A 9,598-nucleotide genomic window follows, 5' to 3' on the forward strand; every position below is an offset into this window, starting at 1 on the left:
GGGAGAAAATCTAATATGACGTGGGAATGAAATTATTCTATCGTTTCACGTAGCATCAATTAATCAAATTGTTTTCTTGGCTGATGCAAAGAGACGTAGACTTTAATTATCCAGAGCCCATTGAACATGAGAGAGAGCGCCTTCGTTAGCACAGACGAATCCGGGAATTTCCCCTCGATTCTGTCCCTTTTGTGCAGAGCTATATCCATGGGTGAATCTCGCATCCCCCGAGCGTCCGATTCTGAGCTTCTCTGGGAGTTTGAGCACGACAGTTACACGTACACACACCCCTCGTGTGTATTTTCCTCACGGGAGGGTGCAGAAATGACAGGGAGATTGGAGGGTGCCGATTCAAGTCGAACCAACGAGTCCTGCGAGTCTGGCTCCTGAAGATTTTCCATTGGCACTGTATTTGTTGTAACTAATATTTCTTGATATCCGTGCTACCCCACACCCAGAAAAATGGGTGATTTGAATCAAATAGAAATCTTTATTTGAAATTTTTGCCTCATTTCCAAGAAGCAGTTATTACAGATGAATTAACTTGTTTACTTGTTGCAATAAAAATAATTTGATTATATCAAAAAAATAATTTATTAACTTCAAATAAAACTTCTATTTAATCCAAGAAAAAAATTCATTCTATTTAATTAAATTGTTTATTTGAATCAAATAAACTATTTATTAATCTCAAATAAAGAGTTTTCTTAATTTAAGAAAATGACTTTTGTATGGACTTTTCATATGAAATCCTATGGGACATCCTATAAGAAATACAATAGGCAACAACTAATAAGAAATCTTATAGGATATACTATAGGAAATTCAGTAAGAAATCCTATCTAGAAAATCCTATAGGAAATGTTCAAATTCTCCATAGGATTGTAATTTTCCTACAGGGTTTCCTATGGGATTTGCTATAGGATATGATATAGGAAATGCTATAGGAAAATCTGCATACCCTATAGGATTTTTTCACACGTAGAAACAAACAGAAAAATTGAAACGTCTAGCGCACTCACAAATGAATCTCTCGAGGAATAAAAGGCGATTCGAAATGATTTACTTTAACAGAAGTACGCGGATAAGGCGGTAGGTGCTTTAAACGATCGTCAATAATACTGTGCACTCTACTTTGGGTTACGGGGAGGGATCTGGAAAAGCCTCTTGTGGATATCCCTTAGGTTGTAGAAACGGTTTGCCCTTTTCTACTCCTGAATTCATCTTTTTAGGTCTGATTCTCTCATTTTATCTCAGGCCGTAATTCTTCGTTGCTGTATGAGGTGAGAGAGAGAGAGAGTGAGCGTTCGAAGGGGGGGGGGGCAGAGACAAGGACCAAAGTTGCGTTCACCACCTCGCCGGGTTTAAATCCCCCCCCCCCCCCCCCGGATACGACAGAAGGACAACTCTTGCCATTTTTCACTCATTTTTTTTCTCAGTCCAGACCATCTCGACTCTAAGAAATGCAACTCTCTCCTCCTTGGAGGGATTAATTGCGCCGTAAAACGAGAAATTCAAATCCGAACCTCAAAGTAAGGAGGCGCCCACTATCTTTTCTTCTTTCATTCGTTCCACTTTGCTCATCGTCAAACTGAAAAGATTTTAGCCTTCCCCATTTTCTCGCTTATGTCCCTCCATCCACTTCTTGGGATACTTCTCATCTTCTTGGGCTTGCAATCAGTATGGCAAATTGCTTGCAATCGACCTCAAACTATCCAAACCCGTGGCTTGGGAATTAATTCAATGTCTCGGGACAGATGGGATTTATTATTTTCAAATGCCCGGGATTGTGTATAACGGATTTCATTAAATGTAATATCGGGTCCTTTTAAGGAGGAATGAGGGGCTCAGGGGAGCTTCGGATTTATGGATTTTTATGATTGGGAAATCTCAGTAGATTAATTGCTTCAGTCGTTTGAAATGAATCGTTCTATTATTTTTTTCGAAATCAGGTCTTCACACGTGTTTGCGACAAGAGAAATCTTCAGAAATAATATTCACATGTATATATGTTATCGGTGAAAGTAATAAATTCTGTCCTTTTATGGACACCGATTATTTTAAAAAATTGAAGATAATTAATTGAAAATGAAAAATTCTTTATAGATTCTTTTACTCTACTTCGCTATTCACTTCAATCATTAGTCGAATTCTCTTTGATTTATTATCAATATTTATAAGGTATTCATGAGAAAATGAAATTTAATGAATTCCATTTCTTCATTTCAACAAATGAAATTTGAAAAAATAAAAAAATGAAATTTTAAAAAATTCACAGAAAGACATGTGATAGATCAATTCTATTTTAGCAATCCGTCAATGCACATGGAACGTGTCCGCCGTCCAATATTCAATGTTATCCATTTACAACATTTAAATGAATTATATTTCGTGAAATATTCAAGTAACTCAAAACCAATTCAAATCACTTTCAAAATCAAATTATAGTTATTTACACGAACAATCAACACAATCAGCACATTCTAAAATATTTCAATTCCAATCAAGTACAAATAACTAAATCAGTTTGAAATATCAACCCGTCATCATTTGATAATTTCTGATATCGTGAAAAACTTCATTTATAAATTTATTAATCAATTAAAAAATCAACTCTTCATGAACATCTAACAATTCTCATTAACCAATCACCAAAATCAAAACACCTAAAGCATGACTTTTATTCGAACTAATCAACCAAACTTGAGAACAACCTATTCCTTTCCAATTCCATAAAATAATTGTTTGTCGTAGATACTAATTTATCACTCCCTCCCCCTTCATAAAATAAATTGAAATTGATTTTGTCAATTAATTACCGTCTGAAGGTGATGAATTTTATCACTTTGATCTTCCACCCCAGCAACACGGCCCGAGACACAAATTATCCACTTACGAATCCAGCCAAGCTCAACCTAATATTCATGCTAACCTAATGGGGACTACAAATACCGATAAATAAATAATTAACATCGACGAAGCTGTCTCGAGTATGTAAATAACTCTCATCGTCTCCTCCACTCCCCTTCATCCAAGTACCTCAGCATCCATGGCAAATTAAATTAATTCTCACTTTGACGCATCATTGGAGACACGGAGGAATGAAACCACAGGGAGGTGCAGAGTCCTCGACACCAGGTAATTATGCAAAAAGTATTTTTTCCCTCCTTTTTCCGATATCACCACAAGCCACTGCAGCACAACTGTAAAAATCCAGGGGGATTATAAATAGCATGAATATTCCCTCTGATCTTTAACGCTAAATGTCTTCTTTCTCCACTCGGTTCTCAACGCTTTTTAGAAATTCTTACTTTTACTTCCGCTTCTTCTTCATACTTTGACGTGGAGACTTGACTTTTCTACTTACTCTCTTTCTTCATTCTACTTTTTCTTACCAACACGAGATGCTAGGTAGACTGTGTCAGTTGGTGGAAAAGGTGCAAAAGTGACGATACGACGAGAGATGGCTTGGAGAAACTGGAGAAAGAGCATTCAGAAACTTTTACATCAGGGGCGGAATTTAGTTCGAAATATCCCAGCGATATGGACGGAAAGTTTATTGGTGATGACGGAATATGGGGACTTTGTGTCACGAGGAATCATTTTGTTTCTTTGACATTTTTCGTATCGGTTGAGTGTTCTTGTTGAGGTGACCGCAAAGGGCATCACAGCAAAATGAAAATTTGTCTGAATTTCAGACGGACAGGTGCCCAAACATCTCAATTCATGTTTGAAATTCAGTCAAATTTCCATTTTATTCAGACGTTCATCGAAAAAAATGGAAAGGGGTTAACCTTCAATTATTGCAATATTATTGCAATTGCAATATCCTGTGAAAAATTACGATACCGTCACTTAAATTTTCTGAGCCGATTCCGTAATCGGTAAGTGAATTGTGAGTTCCGTAATTTTTACTCAACATTTCTCTCCGTGTTTACCACTTCGCTACTGATATATACTATGTGTCATATACAATATATAATAGAGAGTACTATATGTATTAAAATATAATGTGCATAATAAAAAAAATGAAATAATAATTGATAATAATAATATGCATAATGATATATATTATATATCAATATCAATAAATAATATATATAATGTATTATATATATAATATAGTATAGAATATAATATAATAAAGTATTATCGTAATATCTTTAATGTATACTATCATCATTTATGAAAAATCTTAAAAAAGTTACACTGGATTTTTTTATTAAAGGAATCTGTTCTTCTGTTTATACCACGTCATGCCTGTCGAGTGGGAAAACGAATGTCCATCAATTTTGCTGACAATATCGAGGTCAACAGACAACATATTGCAACTGATTAAAATACCCCGATTACCCTTCGTGTCTGATCATCATTGGATTTATATTATGCAGGGGCTTGGCTACCCAACGCAAAATGATTGCCAGAGATGGGGATGCCGGTATCAAAATATTCCCCGGATTAATGGCAATTGGATAATTACACGTTACCTAATTTGTAAATGGCAGAATCGAATTTTCGTACACAGCTCGACGATTTAGGGGCTTAAGCGGTGAATGGCCCTGTTTTGTATTCATAATGTTTTTTTTATGGTGGGGAGAGAGGAGAGCCAGGCTTATCTACCTCAATGACACTCTTTCAAGGGTTTAGTGAGAATGACAAAGTTGATTGGCTCGTTCGGGGTAATTTATTGATGACTTCGATTATGGAAATTGCATTCCTGCATGATTCAGCTTGCATGAATTTTTTTTCAATTCCAAAATTATTATGCCAATATTCCATGTTGACGTTTTGACGACAAAGAACAAAATGAATTAAAAGTAATGGAATTAATTAATTTTTAATTTATTTGATGATGTAATTGAGATCAATATGAAGAGGAAGCAATTGTAATTATATGACTTTTTATACTTTCACGCCATCAAGTATTTTCGATTACATGTCAAAATCGCACAAAAAAATCCTTCTTTCATAATTTTCAAAAAACTATTGTCTGGGCACAAGTGAAACTTGACTGAGAACTTTGTTGTTTTTCTCTCAGTGTACGTTGCGATCGCGAATTGGCCTATGCCTCGCGTGTTAGAAGCCCGGATTTCATTATTTATTACCTCCTAAACTGTGCAGTACAGCTTGTTAGTATGTTTTTCAACAGCTGAGGACTACCATAAACATTATCTCTGAAAAACATGGGGACAATCTTAACAAAAACGTGTTTTCTAGAGATACACCTTAATGTCATAATTTGAGATACCATTTTCTCCAGTGTACGCACGAAATAAAATGCCTCGTCAAAACGACAGTAATATTTTACCCGTAAGATTATTGAGATGAAAAACGGAAGTAATAACCCCGGAAAAATTATCAAGAGTTTACTGTTAGAAAAAATCAACTAAGAATTAACAATCTTAATTCACCAACTGTAATGGTCCGATCAGTCAGTGATACTTTCACGGCTATCTACTGCCTTCCACTACTGAATATGATCCGATATTCAATCCTGAAGAAATAAATTCACCCTTCAAAAAATTCAAACGTCCAACCAATCATTCACTTTAACGAGAAAGTTGGTAATACGAGAAGCGCTCGGTGCAATTCTTATTTATCTCTACCTAGATAGCAATATTCACGCTTACAACATAATAAAAACATCTGGCGCGATAGCTATCTCAGGGCTAGTAACGGGTGTTGTGATTGTCCCTTACGTCTTGCACATAAAGCCGATTTAATTGGGTGACTTGATCGTACCATCGATCCAATTTTATATCCACTCCTCTACGAGGCTATATAATGCGAATCGAATATCCCGTGTGCTTTTATTATCATTGATCCCATATAACGTTGATCGTCGCGATAAAACATTATCGCATTCAATTCAGTTTGTAATTCTCTCATGTTTTCATTAAAGTGATCCGATCGGTATACAGCTGCAGTGAGTGAAGGTTGTGATGAAATATTTTCACGTGATGTACAATTGAATAATTAGGATGTTCATTATTTTACAATTTCTCATTTTAGTTCTCATTTACGTTTTCATCACTTGGGTTAAACGTTGGTGACTGGTGTTTCTCGTTGAGTTTATTATATTTAAGCATTTCAAACTTACCAGTTTATCATGGTAAGAAAAAAAAAGAAGATATAAATTCTTAAACTTACTTGGTGTACATGAATACAGTAATAGTGTATTAACTTAAATAGATAGCTCAGTGCTTTTAATAAAAGTATCCATAATTTTCAGTATTGAAATATCAATTTTACATAAGAAAGGTCTAATATGAAAAGGTGGTAAACATCCTTTTGAACGTAGACTAGAAATCATTTTCGCTCGCGGTATATCATACAAGGGACATTGCCAAAATGTATGGTTAACGTCCTCAACAGATTGCCCACAATTGCATTCTGCGAAATTGCGAAAAAATAGTTCTCAATTAAGTACGAAGTAAAAAATGCTCTTTTGTTTTCCAGGAATTATAAATATTATACATGAAAAGTCCCAAATGAATTATTCAATATAGAATTCCATCCAGTGACAATAAACATCATGAAAAATAACACGAAAAAAAATCGATTGTTTCCCAATCGGCAAAAATTTATTTAAACCATAGGCCATTGTTACCACTCGCATCCCAAATTCAGTTGGAGAACGAAAAAAAATTATTTACATAGTTTAGGTGCAATGTGTTTCAACCGGGCAAAAACTGCGTTCTGTATCTATAAAAGTCACCACCGCACGACATGTTTAATTAATCAAGCTTTCACCCTCGTTGCTCCAGCTCAATCTGCATCATTCCATTTTGTTTCACCACAATATTTTTTTTTATCCTCATTTTTCATCACAGAGCATGTTCGTCGAATCTCATGAATCATTCCACATTTTTTTCATAGAAGCGATTAAATGCCGTTGAATATTTAATCACTGGAATTTTAATGTCGCCATGAAAATCGTTCAGCAGAGGGACAGAGGTGAAATGAACGTCAAGTACCAGTGGAATTTATCGGATATGGGTATAGGATGCCCGGTATTTTTAAGATACTTCCTCAGTCAGTTATGTAGTAGACTTTGGCTAGTTGCACGCCCGTTAGTTGCGCGTCTTCCCCGAATTCCCTTCTCGGACGCTCGAGCGCTGCCCTCCACTCTCGGCCGTCTTATCGCCTTCTTTTGTCCTCCGTACGTGAACACAGAGGTCCAAATCATTTTATTCGCAAATAAAACTATTCATTCTCCTCATTTTTTAAGAACTTGGGTCGACAGTGGTTGAGGAGTGGGGGCCGGGACTCTACTGTATGGGAACAGTCGACAATGTACAAAAAATGTGAAATTTGAGGAAAAATTCTTGAAATTGCCAGAAATATATCGCAAGGAGTCCGAATACAATTGATTGCTCAGTTTTTTTGTAAAAAAAAAAATGAAAAATATCATTTGTACAGCGTATAAGAGTCACTTTTCAACTGTTCAGTATGAGCATTGACAATGTACAATCAATATAAATACCCAATTTATACCGCCGAACACATTCCAAGAATTTCTTCAATTTCATAATTTATTATTGCACAGATTTGGATAGAAACAATCAATACAGGTAGTATCTTAGTATTGAGTCGAGCCGGAAGTGAAGTGAGTTGCTACGGCGTCATCTTCCTTTCGACTCCGCTCGTCCGTCTTCGACTCCGCTCGGCTCCACTCGTTCGTCTTCGACTCCGCTCGGCTCCACTCGTCCGTCTTTAACTCAGCTCGGCTCCGACGCCCGCTAAAAATATCTCAAAGTATTGCAAAAGCAAGAAAATTGCAATGCAAGAAGTTTGGAACATTTTTTCTTTCGTCGTAGTTCTTTAAAAAAATGTCTTCACCCCAAAGAACCCTGTAAAACGTACGAAAACATTGGCACTACATGCCCATAACTCACCTCATATTATATATCCCACTAAGAAAGTTACCATTATTTCATGCACCGTCGAATACCTGCCAAGGAACGAACATAACCCAGAGAAATACGCGATTTTTAAGCTTATCCGAGGCGCGTTATTTCACGAAAGATACGGAACCGCGCGTTCACGTACACTCCGGAACAATGGAAAAAGAAAAATTCAGAACTAAAACGAGGTCGTATACGGATGTGGGCCGCGGGCGGGAGGGGAACCTGGGGGTTAAAGGATGAACGTGTTTTCCAGGAGGTGCGAAATATTTTCTCGAGAATCGGAGGCAGCGTCCGTGAAAAAGTGAAAGAGTGAGACGGAAAATAAAAAAGTACAAAACAAAAAAGAGATTGGAACAAAGTTGGGTGAGTAGGGCCGACGTGTGAATTATATCGCAGTAGATTCTGCATACGTGAATGTATCATTCTGCACGATATAAATTCCTCCGCATAATCTCCAATGCAAATCACGTATTTCCTCTGGCGGTTCTACGAATTGAGGGGAAAATTTTACTTTCACAATTTGTTCTCATGTTGTCCCGTGTCTAAGCGAATTTGGTGAGTTTTTTTTTCCGTTTCCTTTGTGAGGAACAGGGGAGAATATTGTTGGAGATGTTGAAAGCTGTCCTAGTCATCCTGACTCTTGGTTTCTACGCTCAGTTGCTTGCACAATGTTACATTCATCTTCGTTCAGTTTTTTTCGGAAAACAATAATTAATCAGCGGGTTAATAAACCCTGGAGGAGTACCTCTGTCATGATGAGGGGAAAATGTCGAGGATTTTGCGGGGGATGGGGCTGTTGAGCACCTTGCTGTCGTCCATTCATTGCATTTTTTAAATTAAAAATGAAAAATTCCAGCATAAATTCACAGTTTCTCATCACTATCAGCAAGCTATACTAGGAGTGTTTTATCGCGTTGACAATACTCCTGAATTATAAATGATTGAACTCAGGTTCAGGGATAGCCACATCCACTAATTATAATTACTGTTAAATTATCAAGTAGTGAATTAGTTAATACCACTCTTAAATTTTAATTATTGAAGTAATCATCAATTTAAATATTCCCATTCCGAATTATTTATTAGATTAACGGACATCCCTTATAATAAATTCAGTATTATCTACTTAATCGGAAATTTAGATTATCTGTTATTTTACTATTTTTAAATTTCGATTAATATATTTAAAACTTGATCAATGTCAGTCGGAAATTATTTTAATATTGAAGAATCTGAAAATTGATGGCCATCCCTAATGGTGATAAGGGTCAGAAGGCTCAGAACCTTGTATATTCAACATCCATGAGGTTTGCGAGTTTTATAAGGACCATGAAAATTCTGAAGGTATCTCATAAGGGGCAGAAAGAACATGTAAAGGTTGTCCGCACTTCATATGGCGATCATGTCTCAAAGTGTATTGAAATCTCCAGGAAAAGAACCTCTCCAATAATTCAAGGTCTAATGGACTTTCTGAATTCCCTGAACATTTCTTCATGCATTAAAAATCCTGGTACATCAAACTTTCACACAATGAAGATTTTTTGGTCCGCTCTCATATTCTTATTACCCTTTTATGATAGTCGTTTCAAGCCTTTCTTGCCTTTGTCTCTCCTCATGAATATCTTATTGACGTCATTTCTATCCTCTCTCCAAGGGCAAAAAGGTCGTAACGAAAATAATCGGGGCGT

Source organism: Diachasma alloeum, unplaced genomic scaffold (assembly GCF_001412515.2).
Source record: "Diachasma alloeum isolate Michigan unplaced genomic scaffold, Dall2.0 Dall_scaffold_00198, whole genome shotgun sequence".
Classification (NCBI taxonomy): Eukaryota; Metazoa; Arthropoda; class Insecta; order Hymenoptera; family Braconidae; genus Diachasma; species Diachasma alloeum.